The sequence below is a fragment of the Rattus norvegicus genome, chromosome 1, assembly GCF_036323735.1.
Source record: "Rattus norvegicus strain BN/NHsdMcwi chromosome 1, GRCr8, whole genome shotgun sequence".
NCBI classification, from domain to species: domain Eukaryota; kingdom Metazoa; phylum Chordata; class Mammalia; order Rodentia; family Muridae; genus Rattus; species Rattus norvegicus.
In genome coordinates, this window is record NC_086019.1 from 13908935 (window position 1) to 13920872 (window position 11938).

At 42.5% G+C, this 11938-nt stretch overlaps 1 long non-coding RNA gene across 3 annotated transcripts in view; it reads left to right on the forward strand.

Moving 5' to 3' along the window:
* Positions 1–11938, forward strand: part of LOC102546604 (uncharacterized) — a 33062-nt gene that overhangs the window by 14905 nt on the left and 6219 nt on the right. For 2 of the 3 annotated variants that reach the window (XR_005497238.2, XR_010062762.1), the window contains exon 4: positions 4399–10760. This is a non-coding gene — a long non-coding RNA (uncharacterized LOC102546604). Of the gene's footprint in view, positions 1–4398; positions 10761–11938 lie in introns of those variants that run through there. The other variant, XR_010062763.1, reaches the window with a different exon arrangement.

Here is an 11938-nt window from a genome sequence, read left to right on the forward strand (position 1 = left end):
ATAGAGTATTTAGGTTTTTCTATTTAGAATGGAGATTTTAAAACAATAGTGCCGGAGAATTTTGAAAAAAAAAAATGACAGGACTATTAATAAAGTACAATCAGTAGGTATTAGGATTAGAATTACAATACCACATTAAAAGTTCTACCTGGCTTGGTCCTGTATTTTGGACACTGAAGGTCTTCCGGGGGATGTTGCAGTACTTTTCCTAAGCTTCAACTGATTTCCTAAGACAAGGCAAGTCAATTTCCTTCAGAACACCTCAGCTTGTTACCGTTTGTGAAAGAGGAATGGGAACATCTCTAAATAAAACCCTCCCGAGAATTCTGAAGTTGCTTCAAATGAAGCTGTTACATAACCAGGAAGCCGCTCTTTTGTTTTTCTTCTTCTCAGGTGAATCCACAGAAGCTCTTTCAGTAGCCATAATTAAATTGCCTGTTAGACCCTAGAAGTTACTTCCAACCCACCTGGGTATTGAACTTCCAGTCTGAATAGATTTTTTTCACCATTTGCAGGTTACCAAGGCAAGACCTGGGAAAGTGTGTCATCAGACCTTGTCCACAGAAGTGTGTTGACTGGGGAGTCAGTAGCCTATGTAAATGCTCTCTTGCAAGGACCCTGATAAATAAGAAAACTGTGGACACACTAAAGGCAACTTGTGCCTAATTCCAAGTTCCTATTGGGTTTTACCGCAAAACTCTTTTGTCTTCTCTCCCCAGGATGGCACAAAATAACTATAACTATAACTATAACTACATATATATGTATGTATATACATATACATACACACATACATACATTAAGTACTCTGTGCATACACGAGATTGCCCCCTGGAGCCCATTTTCCCTATTCAGAAAGTTGGTAAACTATCAGATTTGGAGATCAAACTGTTTTCAACATGTAAACGGTATACAGATTAATGCTGCCCAGTGAATTATTGTGCTATCAGTAAATATAGATTCCCCATAGAGTATCAACTATTGACTGAACTATATGGTAGACACACACCATCCTAGAGAAAGATTCCCCCTCTGCTATATATCCTTGTGATACTTCACATGTATTGCCTGAGGTTTGTTTATTCCGACAAATGACAAATGGATACATTGAGTGTTGTAGTGGCCGCGATTCCAAGATAGTCGAAGTAGCCCCTATTCTTCTATAATGGGTCACTTTCCTGGAATACGAGAAGTACTAATAAATACTGTAAGGGGAGGTTCCGGTGCTAACCCCATTTCCCCAAGTGGTTCTTCATTTGTCAATAAAGAAGGCCAGGGGCCAATTGCTGGGAGGGAGTACAGATGGGACTTCCGGGTTCCAGGAGGAAAAGGTTGATGCAAAGGAAGAGGAGGGGCTTTCCTACAGTGCTTTGGAGGAAGAAGGACACAGCAATCATGTAAGGCCTTGGGGGGAGCTGGGGCCTGCAGCCTCCACTACAGGCAGGTGGCCAAGGATGTTTGACAGGGGCTGGGTGAAACAAGCCACTAAGTTTAGGGCACGAGAAGAGATGGAAATAATACATTGGTAAGGGCACACCTTTCCAGGCAGGAGTTATCTGTGCCCAGCAATTGTCCCAAGTTGGCAAGTTATAAAATAACAAAGCTGTCTGTGTGTCTTTTAGCTGCAAATTCAAAGGTCTGGAGTGGGAGCTGGTAGCAAGACCCCTCCCAGAGCAAAGTCGGATAGAAAAGGAAGCCCAGTTAGGGCTGATGGTGGAGGATCCCGGAGCTAAGCCGGGTGGAACAAAAGGAAAGCTGGGAGGGGCTGGTAGCACCAGGGCAGCTCCTGGGCTAAGGCAGTATCATTTTAAAACTTTATGTAAAAGACTACCACAGGCAATATACCTATAATTGAATCCCAGGTCTCATCTAACCTCACCCACTTAGTCAGTGAAGGCTAAGTTCCCTTGGTAAAAGCGTTCTCAAGTACAAAAGAGTTTGAGGCAAGGGAGATGTCTGACTTTGAAGACAGTCAGATGAGGAGTACCTAGGAGTGTAACTTGTAGCATCTTAGAACACATCTTTCAGACAACAAAAACACTAAGGACATAAAGTCCTACAACTGCATGAAATTAAATGAGCTTGGTAAAAGACCCCAGATTAGAACTCAGCTCAGCCAAGAGCTTGAATGTGAGGCCCTGGGTCTTAATTAGGATTTCCATTACTGTGAAGAGACACCATGACCAAGCAAATGTTATACATGAACATGTTTAATTGGGGCTGGCTTACAGTTTCAGAGGTTCAGTCCATCATCATCATGGCCGGAAGCATGGCAGCAGGCAGGCAGACATGGTTCTGCATCTTGACTCAACTGCAGCCAGGAGAGACTGCCTTCTAGGCCCTTAAGAGGAGGGTCTCCAAGCCCACCCCCACAGTGACACACTTCCTCCAAGACCACGCCTCCTAAAGGTGCCACTCCCTGGGCCAAGCATATTCAAACACCCTGCATAGATGATGTAGCCAGCCATGCTCACGAATTACTGTGAAGAATGCTGATAGATGTTTTGCTAGAACTACTAAATCTTACCTAAAAACCAAATTTCTACATACTTCTCTGTACCTTTAGAAAGAAATGTTCTAGGTTGACCTCTCTAATAAGACAATTTTCTCTTTCCTTACATATAAGACATTTAAGTCCTAATCAGTATAGACTCATTAATTTTAGCCCTGGGTTTTTGTTGTGGTTGCAGAGAGAAATGGGCCAATTTTTTTTTTTAAATCTAAGACAATAGGATATTTGTACTTCTAAATACCGGGTTAAAGGGCAGGGTGGGAGAAATGAGTGGGGACAGAGATAAATAACTGGAAGGTTTTCTGAAACTTCATTTCTTCTTCGTTATTGTTTTGTTTGTTTGTCAGATGTAACAGTAGATGGGAGGTACATCTCACAGAGTTACCAAGGACTTATGAGTTAACTGTACTTAGATTTAGCCAGGTCGTCAGCCAGGAGCAAAGACAAGCATTCCAGAAGAAGAGGATCTGGGGAAAGAACAAGGCCAGACTATCTAAACTCTTGTTACTTTAGGCTGACTCAAGTCTAATGTAGAAGATGAAGGGTACTCAGACAAGAGAAACAATTAGGAAGCACAGACCATAAGTTTTCTTCTAACCCAGTGGATACTTTTACTGTAGTCAACTCAAAGCTCAACTGTCCAATCACTTGTTCAACAACTTCAGATCTGTTCTTAAGATCCTCCTGGGTAGATAGCCACTGAGGAACAGCCATGGACTCCTGATACCATGAGGGGAAACAGTCCTCATTTGATTCAAGCAGTGCTGATCAAATTCTCAGAAAATTTTCACATGAGGCCCTGGAATGGCTGCCTTCTAATTGTGGCAATTTATAAAGAACTAAGTAGGAATATGTTCCAAACTTCTGCCCACAGAGTGAAAGTAATAATGTGCCCCAAGCTTCCCCAAACCTAGAGTGATAGAAGCATGGACAGAAGGGTGGGCTTTGAGCCTGATCGAGTTACAAACTCATTTGGCTAGATGAATATACTCAAGGCAGTCTGTAGATTTAAGACAGGTTAAACCACACCTGCTCCTTTGATGTAATTGCTTCCATTAGTCTCATAGGGATTTGCCTGACTCTGTATAGTGGTCTTAATGTTTTCATTTTTCTTTGAGAGAATTTACACAATTGCACCAAATGATGATTCTTAGTCCTATGTTTATTGCAAGATAAGTAAGCAGTAACTAGCTGAGACTTTTCAAGGGCAATTAAACTGAGCTTACCCGGCACCAAAAAAAAAAAAAAGAAGAAGAAGCTGGCTCTCTCCGTGCCTTCTATTTCTAAATCAGGTTCTGAGTCCTGCAACTGCTGTTGTTAAACAGGACTGGGAAGGATGGAGTTAAGGTGAGTTGGGCATAAATAAGAGAGAGGTGAGAAGAAAAGGAAACCTTCTCTTCAAAGGAAGAGCTTTGACATGGAAATGTGCCTCCTGGAGATAATGGGGAGGAGGGGTGTCCTGCTAAAAGAAGAGGAGACCAAAAAGCAAATGCCACATACCTCTCAAAACACAAATGGTGGCAATGAAAGAATCAAGTGTTGTGCCTGTAACTGCCTCCTCAAAGGATAGAGAGGGTGACAGCGCACTTGCTAGCTGTGAAGTCCTTCAGAAGAGAGATACCAGGCTACCCTCTCAAATGACAGCATCCCACACACAATTAATACAGTGTAAAGTCTGAGAAAGTCGGGTTTCTTACTTTCTAACATTCAGATCGTGAATAAAGAGGAAAACAGACTCCCATAATTTTATCAATGGGGAAATCAGTGAAATTCTAGAGTTTCCCACACTTCGTTACACCCCAGTAAGGATTTATTTTCTCCTCTGCCTAGCACTATACCACCGTTGTAAGAGATCTAATGGCGCCTGTTGTGTCTCTTCTCCACAGATGTCAGCTGATGAGAGCACGCACACATGGGGACCATCCTCATTTCCTCATCGTCTCTTGTGTAAGGGCAACTGCTCCTTTCGGTGGTGTCAGTTTTGTAAGTCAGTTTGACAGAAAGAGTGCGATGAAGACAGGCCTCGGATATAGACAACCAAAGAAGAGGAGAACAGCAGCTAATATTGAGACCCCTGGCTGACAGCAGTTAGGACAGTGTGCTAAGTGCAGGTTCCTCCAACAGCCACCACCTCCACCCAGCGGTCGTCCAGACAGCTTGAAGAGGAAAGGACTATTCCTCCAGGCGTAATTTCAACCCACTCTTCTCTTCCTTTTGCTAAAAGGATGTCAGCAGGAAGCTGGGAGAAAAACGGTTTGTGCAGTAAGCAGATGGGCCCATGGAAAAGAGATCAGGTCTCTTCAACTTTTCCCTTTCAGTATTGGTTTAGTCTCCCAACTGCCAAGATCTTTATTGGGGGAAGTAGATGACTGCTACTCTAGGCTTTTTGTGCAAGAAGAGAGTAGAGGAAGTCATAGTCCACAGAGGTCTCTGGGGAGACTGCATTTCTTTAGCACCTATCATGGTTGAATATCTTTCTTATTATGAAGTTTTAGAAGGCTTTCCTTGATAGAAAAAGTTAAATATCCTTACATGTACAGGGTCCTACATGGTTTATAAACCCCGCATCTTAGTCTGCTTTTTGTAGAAACAGTAGAGTTGCTGAGATCAGCTGACTTTCAAAGAGAATAGATTTACTTAACACTGTGTTTCTATAATGGATATTAGAAGTCCAAGAGTAAGGATCCATCTAACCAGCTCTTTTTGGGGTAATGTTTCAGCTCCATGGCAAAAAAAAAAAAAAAACAAAACAAAACAAAAAAAACAACAAAGCAAAACAAACACAAAGCCCAGAAAGGAATGTGGTCACTCGGAGAAGACTAAGAAGAATATGGTGGGGTCGGGCCCTCATGAGTGAGAACTTACATGAATCTAGCGATAGGGGCCCAATCCCTGGAACATCCCACACTTGGCTCCATCTCCCAATGCTGCCCTTTTGAGGAATTAAAGTCCTAACACTTGAACCTGGGGGAGCACATTCAAATCCATCTCACTCCTGTGAATGCTGGCTATGAGACTTGCTTAGCCTCTTAGATGCTCTTGTGTGGTGTAGATGATTAACTTCCTTTGGCTCCCAGATAGCCGTCACACTATGCAGAACGGTTACTACAAGACTTAACAGCGTTTCCTAAACACATTCCTCAGCTAGTAACTATTAATCCGCAACTTCTCAAGGCTATGTGTTCGTTCATCTCACTCCTTCCCAGCAGAACTGAGGAAGTGTCACCGAAGACGTATCTTAAATGCCATAATTGCTTTAGCTGTGAACTTAACTCGCCCGAGTCAAGGCTTGCTTGGGTTGAGGAGAGCCTCTCATCAAAGATGTGGGAATGCACCGCTGAAGAGAATCCTCTGGAACAGGGTTAAAGCCAGGGCGAGAGCTGGCAGGTCCTGAGATGCAAGGACACCCTGCCCTACATTCCCATTTTTGCGAAGAGGGGCTTTTGCTGTCCACAGAGAGCATTTGCCATTTCACTGACACCTATGGCTTCTTTCTAAGGCTCCAGAGTGTTGTTAAGGTCCCCGGCACATCAAACTAAACCATTTGACGGTTTAGATAGCGCCTGCAGATATCTTTGTTATCATGACCTTCACATTCTCAGTGTGGTCAGGACCAGAGATAAGTCCACTTCAAACTCAGACTGCACAGGAAACAGCAAAGGAGAACTGGTTATCTCCTGATTTTTCCTTACTTTTTCTTGTCCCTGACAAAGAGTCCTTCCCTTGATTTGCTTTTGCCCCGGATTTACTTCGATTTATGACTTTTCTCTCCCCGGAATCCAGGAGGGAGAACCAAAAGGAGGGGGTGGGCATCTAGGGAGGTCACACAGTCCCCCTCATCACTGTTTGAGGTTCCCAGGTCCCAGAGGTGAGGTGATCTCGCTCTGTCTGGCAGCAATGAGAATTCTTGATGTGAGGGAAGAAAGAAACATGTAGGACTCACTGAAGCCATTGGTTTAATTTTCAATTAATACAGACTTTGTACTTTCCAAAGTTTAGGTAGGTGACTTGACTTCACCCACAAAAGATCTCCAGTTTCCCCTAAGCAAGGTATCATAAAAGAAAATTCCCAAAAGGTATGCATTTATATTGCATAAATATAGATTGGTGTATATATAGTTGACAGATAACAATGAATCTCAAATCTGTTACAACCTACACTGGCCACACATAGTTCTCCCGCCACATTTTTAAACTCCCTTTTAAAATGCTCATATGACACGGCAACCTAGCACAGTGTCTCAAAGCCTGAGACATATGCTAGAAGAAATTACTCGTCTGAAATAAATGCAATATAATGAGTGCTGTGGCAACAACTTGATTTCTCGCTTTGCTTTCTAAATGACAAAATTGTGTTTAACAGGCAAATAGATGAAAATAACTCTGTAATAAATAATGACATAATTATATAGCAGGATAACTTTCAAATTCGCTTCTTATTGTCTCTCTTACCAATGCCTCCCTAATAATATATAACACCACTAAGTGCTTCCTCTGCAAGGTACAGATCGCAGCAGCTTTCCACCTGTTAATTCATTTAATCCTTAATCCTTTTATGAAATGACTGCTGTTTTGATCCTTGGTGTACAAGGAAGGGAACAGAGGCACAGCGAAATTTAATAACTTCTGCCAAAGCCATGACTGATCCTGATCAGTGGCAAGCCCAACATTCTAAGTGAGGTCTCCTAGCTTCATGTTTCCCTACTACCTTGAGGTTTCCCTACAACTCTCACCAAGATATCTCTCTCTCTCTCTCTCTCTCTCTCTCTCTCTCTCTCTCTCTCTCTCTCTCTCTCGTATTTAGTTTTATGTGCATTGGGTTTTGCCTACATGCATGTCCGTGGGAGGGTGTCAGATTCCAGAGTTAAACACAGTTGGGAGCAGCCATATGGGTGCAGAGAATTGAACCGAGTCCTCTGGAAGAGCAGCCAGTGCTCAGAACTACCCAGGCATCTTTCTATCCCCTCAAACATTTGCCTCTTCTTCCTGGAGTTGTCTCCCTACCTCCAACCTCACTATCCTCCCCACTGCATAGCCGTGAAGGCATTCAGCTGTGTGCACAACTATTTGTATTGTCATCACTCTCTGAATTCCATCAAAAAATACTTCTTTGCCTAGGGAACCAAGTTTCATCCTGCAGAGGGCAGATCCCAGTATGCTTCATAGTCTCATTTAAAATGTTCTTTCTGGGCTGGAGAGATGGCTCAGCAGTTAAGAGTGCTGGCTGCTCTTCCAGAAGACCTGGTTTCAATCCCAGCACCTACATAGCAGGTCCCAACTGTTTGTAACTGCAATATCTGGAGAACCGATGCCCTATTCTGGCTTCTTGGAGCACTGCATATATGTGATGCAGATAGACACTCACACAAAATACACATAAATAAAAATAAATAAATCTTTTATAAATATACAAAATAAATTATTTTTTCAAACCCCCCCCCATCTACAAATTTTCTCTGTATTTTCTGATCATGATTTTGGGTAGTATCCAATTTTTGTTGCTATTTAGAATACACGTTTTGCAATTCAAAACTCAGGAAGCAATTTCAACCTTATAACAAATAATTTCAACCTTATAACAATAATTTCCCTCTAAGATCCTACCATTCCACCTTTTAGTATGACTTTGTGTGTCTCTTGACATTGTAGCTCCTAACAACTAAAATGAACATGGCATGAAGTCCTTACAATTCAACCTTTTCCTTGTAGAGTATTTTATGTACAGTAGGAGCTCACCAGATGTTTGCTAAACTGAGTTGAAATATGCTAGACGTTGTATTTGGCTGAGACTATCACGTCTTCTTCCACCCACAGGGAAGAATGGGAGGAGTTTTCCTAGGACGTGTGAGAAAGAACGCACCCAAGGGTTGGGAAGACCATGACTCAAAATATAAGGTCACCAGGTTATCACCTGCAGTCACATATTTCTCTAAGTAAGTAAGCAAGCCACATATTTCTCTGCGTAAGTGAGCAGGGAGTCTCCTGGGTAGTAGGATCAAATTTTTCCCTACTTCCTCCTACTGCTTATGATTCTTTCCTTTCCAAGGCCCAGCAAGACCAGGTCCAGCCACCAAGAAATATCTCATCATTTCATGCAAGTCAATATAGCTACTGCAGAAAACATGAGTTAGGGGATGACTTGTTTCCTCTTCTTGGCTACCTTGACAACAGAGGTTCTCAATCTGTGGGACATGATTGAGACCCTTGGCGGGTTGAGCAACCCTTTTACGGGGGTCACATGACAGATACTCTGCATATAGACATTTATGTTACAATCAACAATGGTAGCAAAATTACAGTAATGAAGTAGTAACGAAGTAATGTTATGGTTGGGGGTCAGCACGACATGGGGAAGTGTCTTAAAGACTTGTGGAACCACTGTCCCACAGAATTCTGTGTGTTGTTCTAAACTCAAGATCTGCAGCAATGCAATGGCAAGCAGGTGACCAGAAGAAAAGGACAAAGACTTAAAATATTAAAATGAGCAAACGTAAGGCTAGGGAGAGAAGGGGATCTGAACTTTAACCTCCAACACCTATGTTTTCAAAAAGCCATGCTCACATAGACACCTCTAACTCAGCACTTGTGGGGGTTGGGTGGGTAGAGGCAGCAGGATTGCTGAGGATTCCTGGCTGCCAATCTATTTCCAGATCCAGGGAGAGATCCGGTCTCATGGGAATTGACTGGGCTACAAGGCAGGACAGCGTACATCCTTTTCTGGTCTGAGCACATCAGCATACACATACCCTAACACACATGTGTACGTATCCTTCACACCCACTCACACGAGGTGTCACACAAGGAAATCAGGAAACAAAAGGCATATGAATTGTTTTTCAAAGAAAACACAATAGAACAGTACATGCTTAAAGGCCATTTCCCCCGTTGGAAGCACAGTTCGACTGGCTGCTTTTACACAGAGCCTTCTGTCCACTTTGCCCTCTAAACCTGGCTTCCTTGGAGGTGTCTGCGGTCACAAATGAAGTCTTTCTCCCCAGGACATAAACTACCTCCAAATAACCAAGTAGTGAGTAACGACTCACAGCTAACTCCTGAACAAATGTCCACTCTACCTGGCTTTTTCAAAGCCATGGATACGTGCCAACTCAACCCTGGTAGCGTAACGTCCCAATGCAATAAGATAAGAAAACTAGAACAGAATCTCCTATAAACAGGAAAGTTCTGAAAAGGTTTAAAGTTCATAGGAAAAGACTGATACCATTTGAGTCACTTCATACAGAATAGCAACATCAGGAAGGAATTTTGATATAACACTGGAATATCAGTTTATAATGATGACTCAAAATGTCTTTCCTTTAAAATTCTAGAGCCTCTTTTTTGAAGATGGCAGTGAACTGTTTTGAGTGGTGTATCTTACTCCTTAATTGTTTCTTAGTTAAATATTTTTAACTCTATTCACTATTCCTCCCCTCTCCACCTAAAATACAGTTTATCAAATCAATTAAAAGCCTTTGGGCTCTGTTTATTTGTTTCCTTGTTTGCTTTTTGTGGGGTTTTTTTTGGGGGGAGGTGTTTTGTTTTGTTTTGTTTCGTTTCCAAAACGGGGGTTTTCTGTGCAGCCCCGGCTGTCCTTGAACTTCATCTGTAGACCCGAGAGCTGTTTCAAGAGCATGGGACTAGCAGGGCACTCATGATACACACTTAATCCTAGCATTCAGGAGGCAGAGGCAGGTGGAGCTCTCTGAGTTTGAAATCAGACTACTAATTCTGTCTATGTTGCCCACGATCTAGAGTGATGTAACAATTGAGAGACATAGTTCAGCCAGCAAAAAGTAAGAGGAGGGTGCAATTTCTTCCTTCGCATGCATTATGATTGTTGTTATTATTTATTAAGTCTTTGTATATGTGCGTGCAGTTGTGACTTTCAGAAGTCAGTTTTCTACTTCTACCCTGGAGGCCCCAGGGATTCAACTCATACCATCAGGCTTGGCAGCAGCTGCCTTAACTCGCTGACCTATGTCACTGGCACAGGGAAGATATCTGGAGACTATGTCCCATAATGCCATCCAAGTGATGCAAAGAGGGCCAGCTTAGGACTAGGATGCGATGTCCAACAATTTCTGAACTGACCCCAGGCCTACTTCTGCCATTTTATACTGTATTTATGCAAAGCATTGATATTGTAAAATCAAAATATCGATCAACTCTGAAAAATCCCCTTGCAATATAAATATTCAGACAAAATTTAATTAAATGAACAAATACATCCATCTCCCTAATATGCAAATTTGTTTTTGTCTTTAATACATAGTAAGATTATGTGTATGATGATAAATTGTTCTAAAATGATTTTATTTGTTATATTCTCTCTCTCTCTCTCTCTCTCTCTCTCTGTGTGTGTGTGTGTGTGTGTGTGTGTGTGTGTGTGTGTGTGTGTGTATGTGTGCCCACTGTGGAGAACATAAGATGACTTTCAGGAGTCAGTTTTCTCCTGGGTTTCAGGGATCTACCTCAGGTCACTGGATTTAGCAGTAAGCACATTTATCCAACGACCCATCATGCTAGCCCTAAGGTAAAAATGACTTTGTGATTTATTTTCAGTAAAAGTTTATATGTTGTATACAACTACATTACATATCATCTACCTGGAATCACGGTGGGAACCAGCGAACATGACAACACGTTGAGTACACGTCAAGAGGGATGTGTTATGTTGGCCTAACAGCATGGTTCTGGTAGCTCAGCGATGGTTGTCTCAGGGTGGTAAGGCTGAAAACTGGTCCACGGTCCACAGGCTGGAAGCCTCAGCAGTCCCGACCTCAGGCTGAAGGCCTGGAGACTTCCTTGAGAGCTGCTGGTCTTCACCCACAATGAAAGCCCAAAGAAGGCGATTCTAATATCTAATCAGCAGCAGCCACAGGGTAGACGAACTCGCCTAGGAAAGTGAAAGCTAAGCTAGAAAAAAACAAAGTATGTGAATACATAGTCATATGTGTATATAATGTATGTAGAGCCTGCTGAGTCCATTTAGCTTTGCTCATGTGTACATATGTCCAGGGCTGACCACTGGGATTAGACAAAGGCCTGCTACAGAAGGAGCAGCCAACAGTCAGACTGGGTCCTTCCACACCAATTAAGGCAATCGTGACGATCACCAACAGATATACTCAAAGACCAAAATAAGATAAACAACGCGCCCCCCATGAAGCCTCTCTTCTCAAGTGATTGTAGGGTGTGGCAGGCTAACAATTAAAAATAACCCACGCAGTCACATAGACCTTTCTCTGGTGAAAGGCAGACTAGTGGAGAAGCCTGAGGAAGCTGCAGCTGAGAGCATGGATTCTAAAGATGGTTTTGGGAAGTCATGTGTTCTACCGGTTTTGGGCCAGTGTTTGACAATGGTACGTGTGTATAACCTCTCCAAGTATCATTTTCCTCAGGTGTAGGATAGAAATAATTACTGCC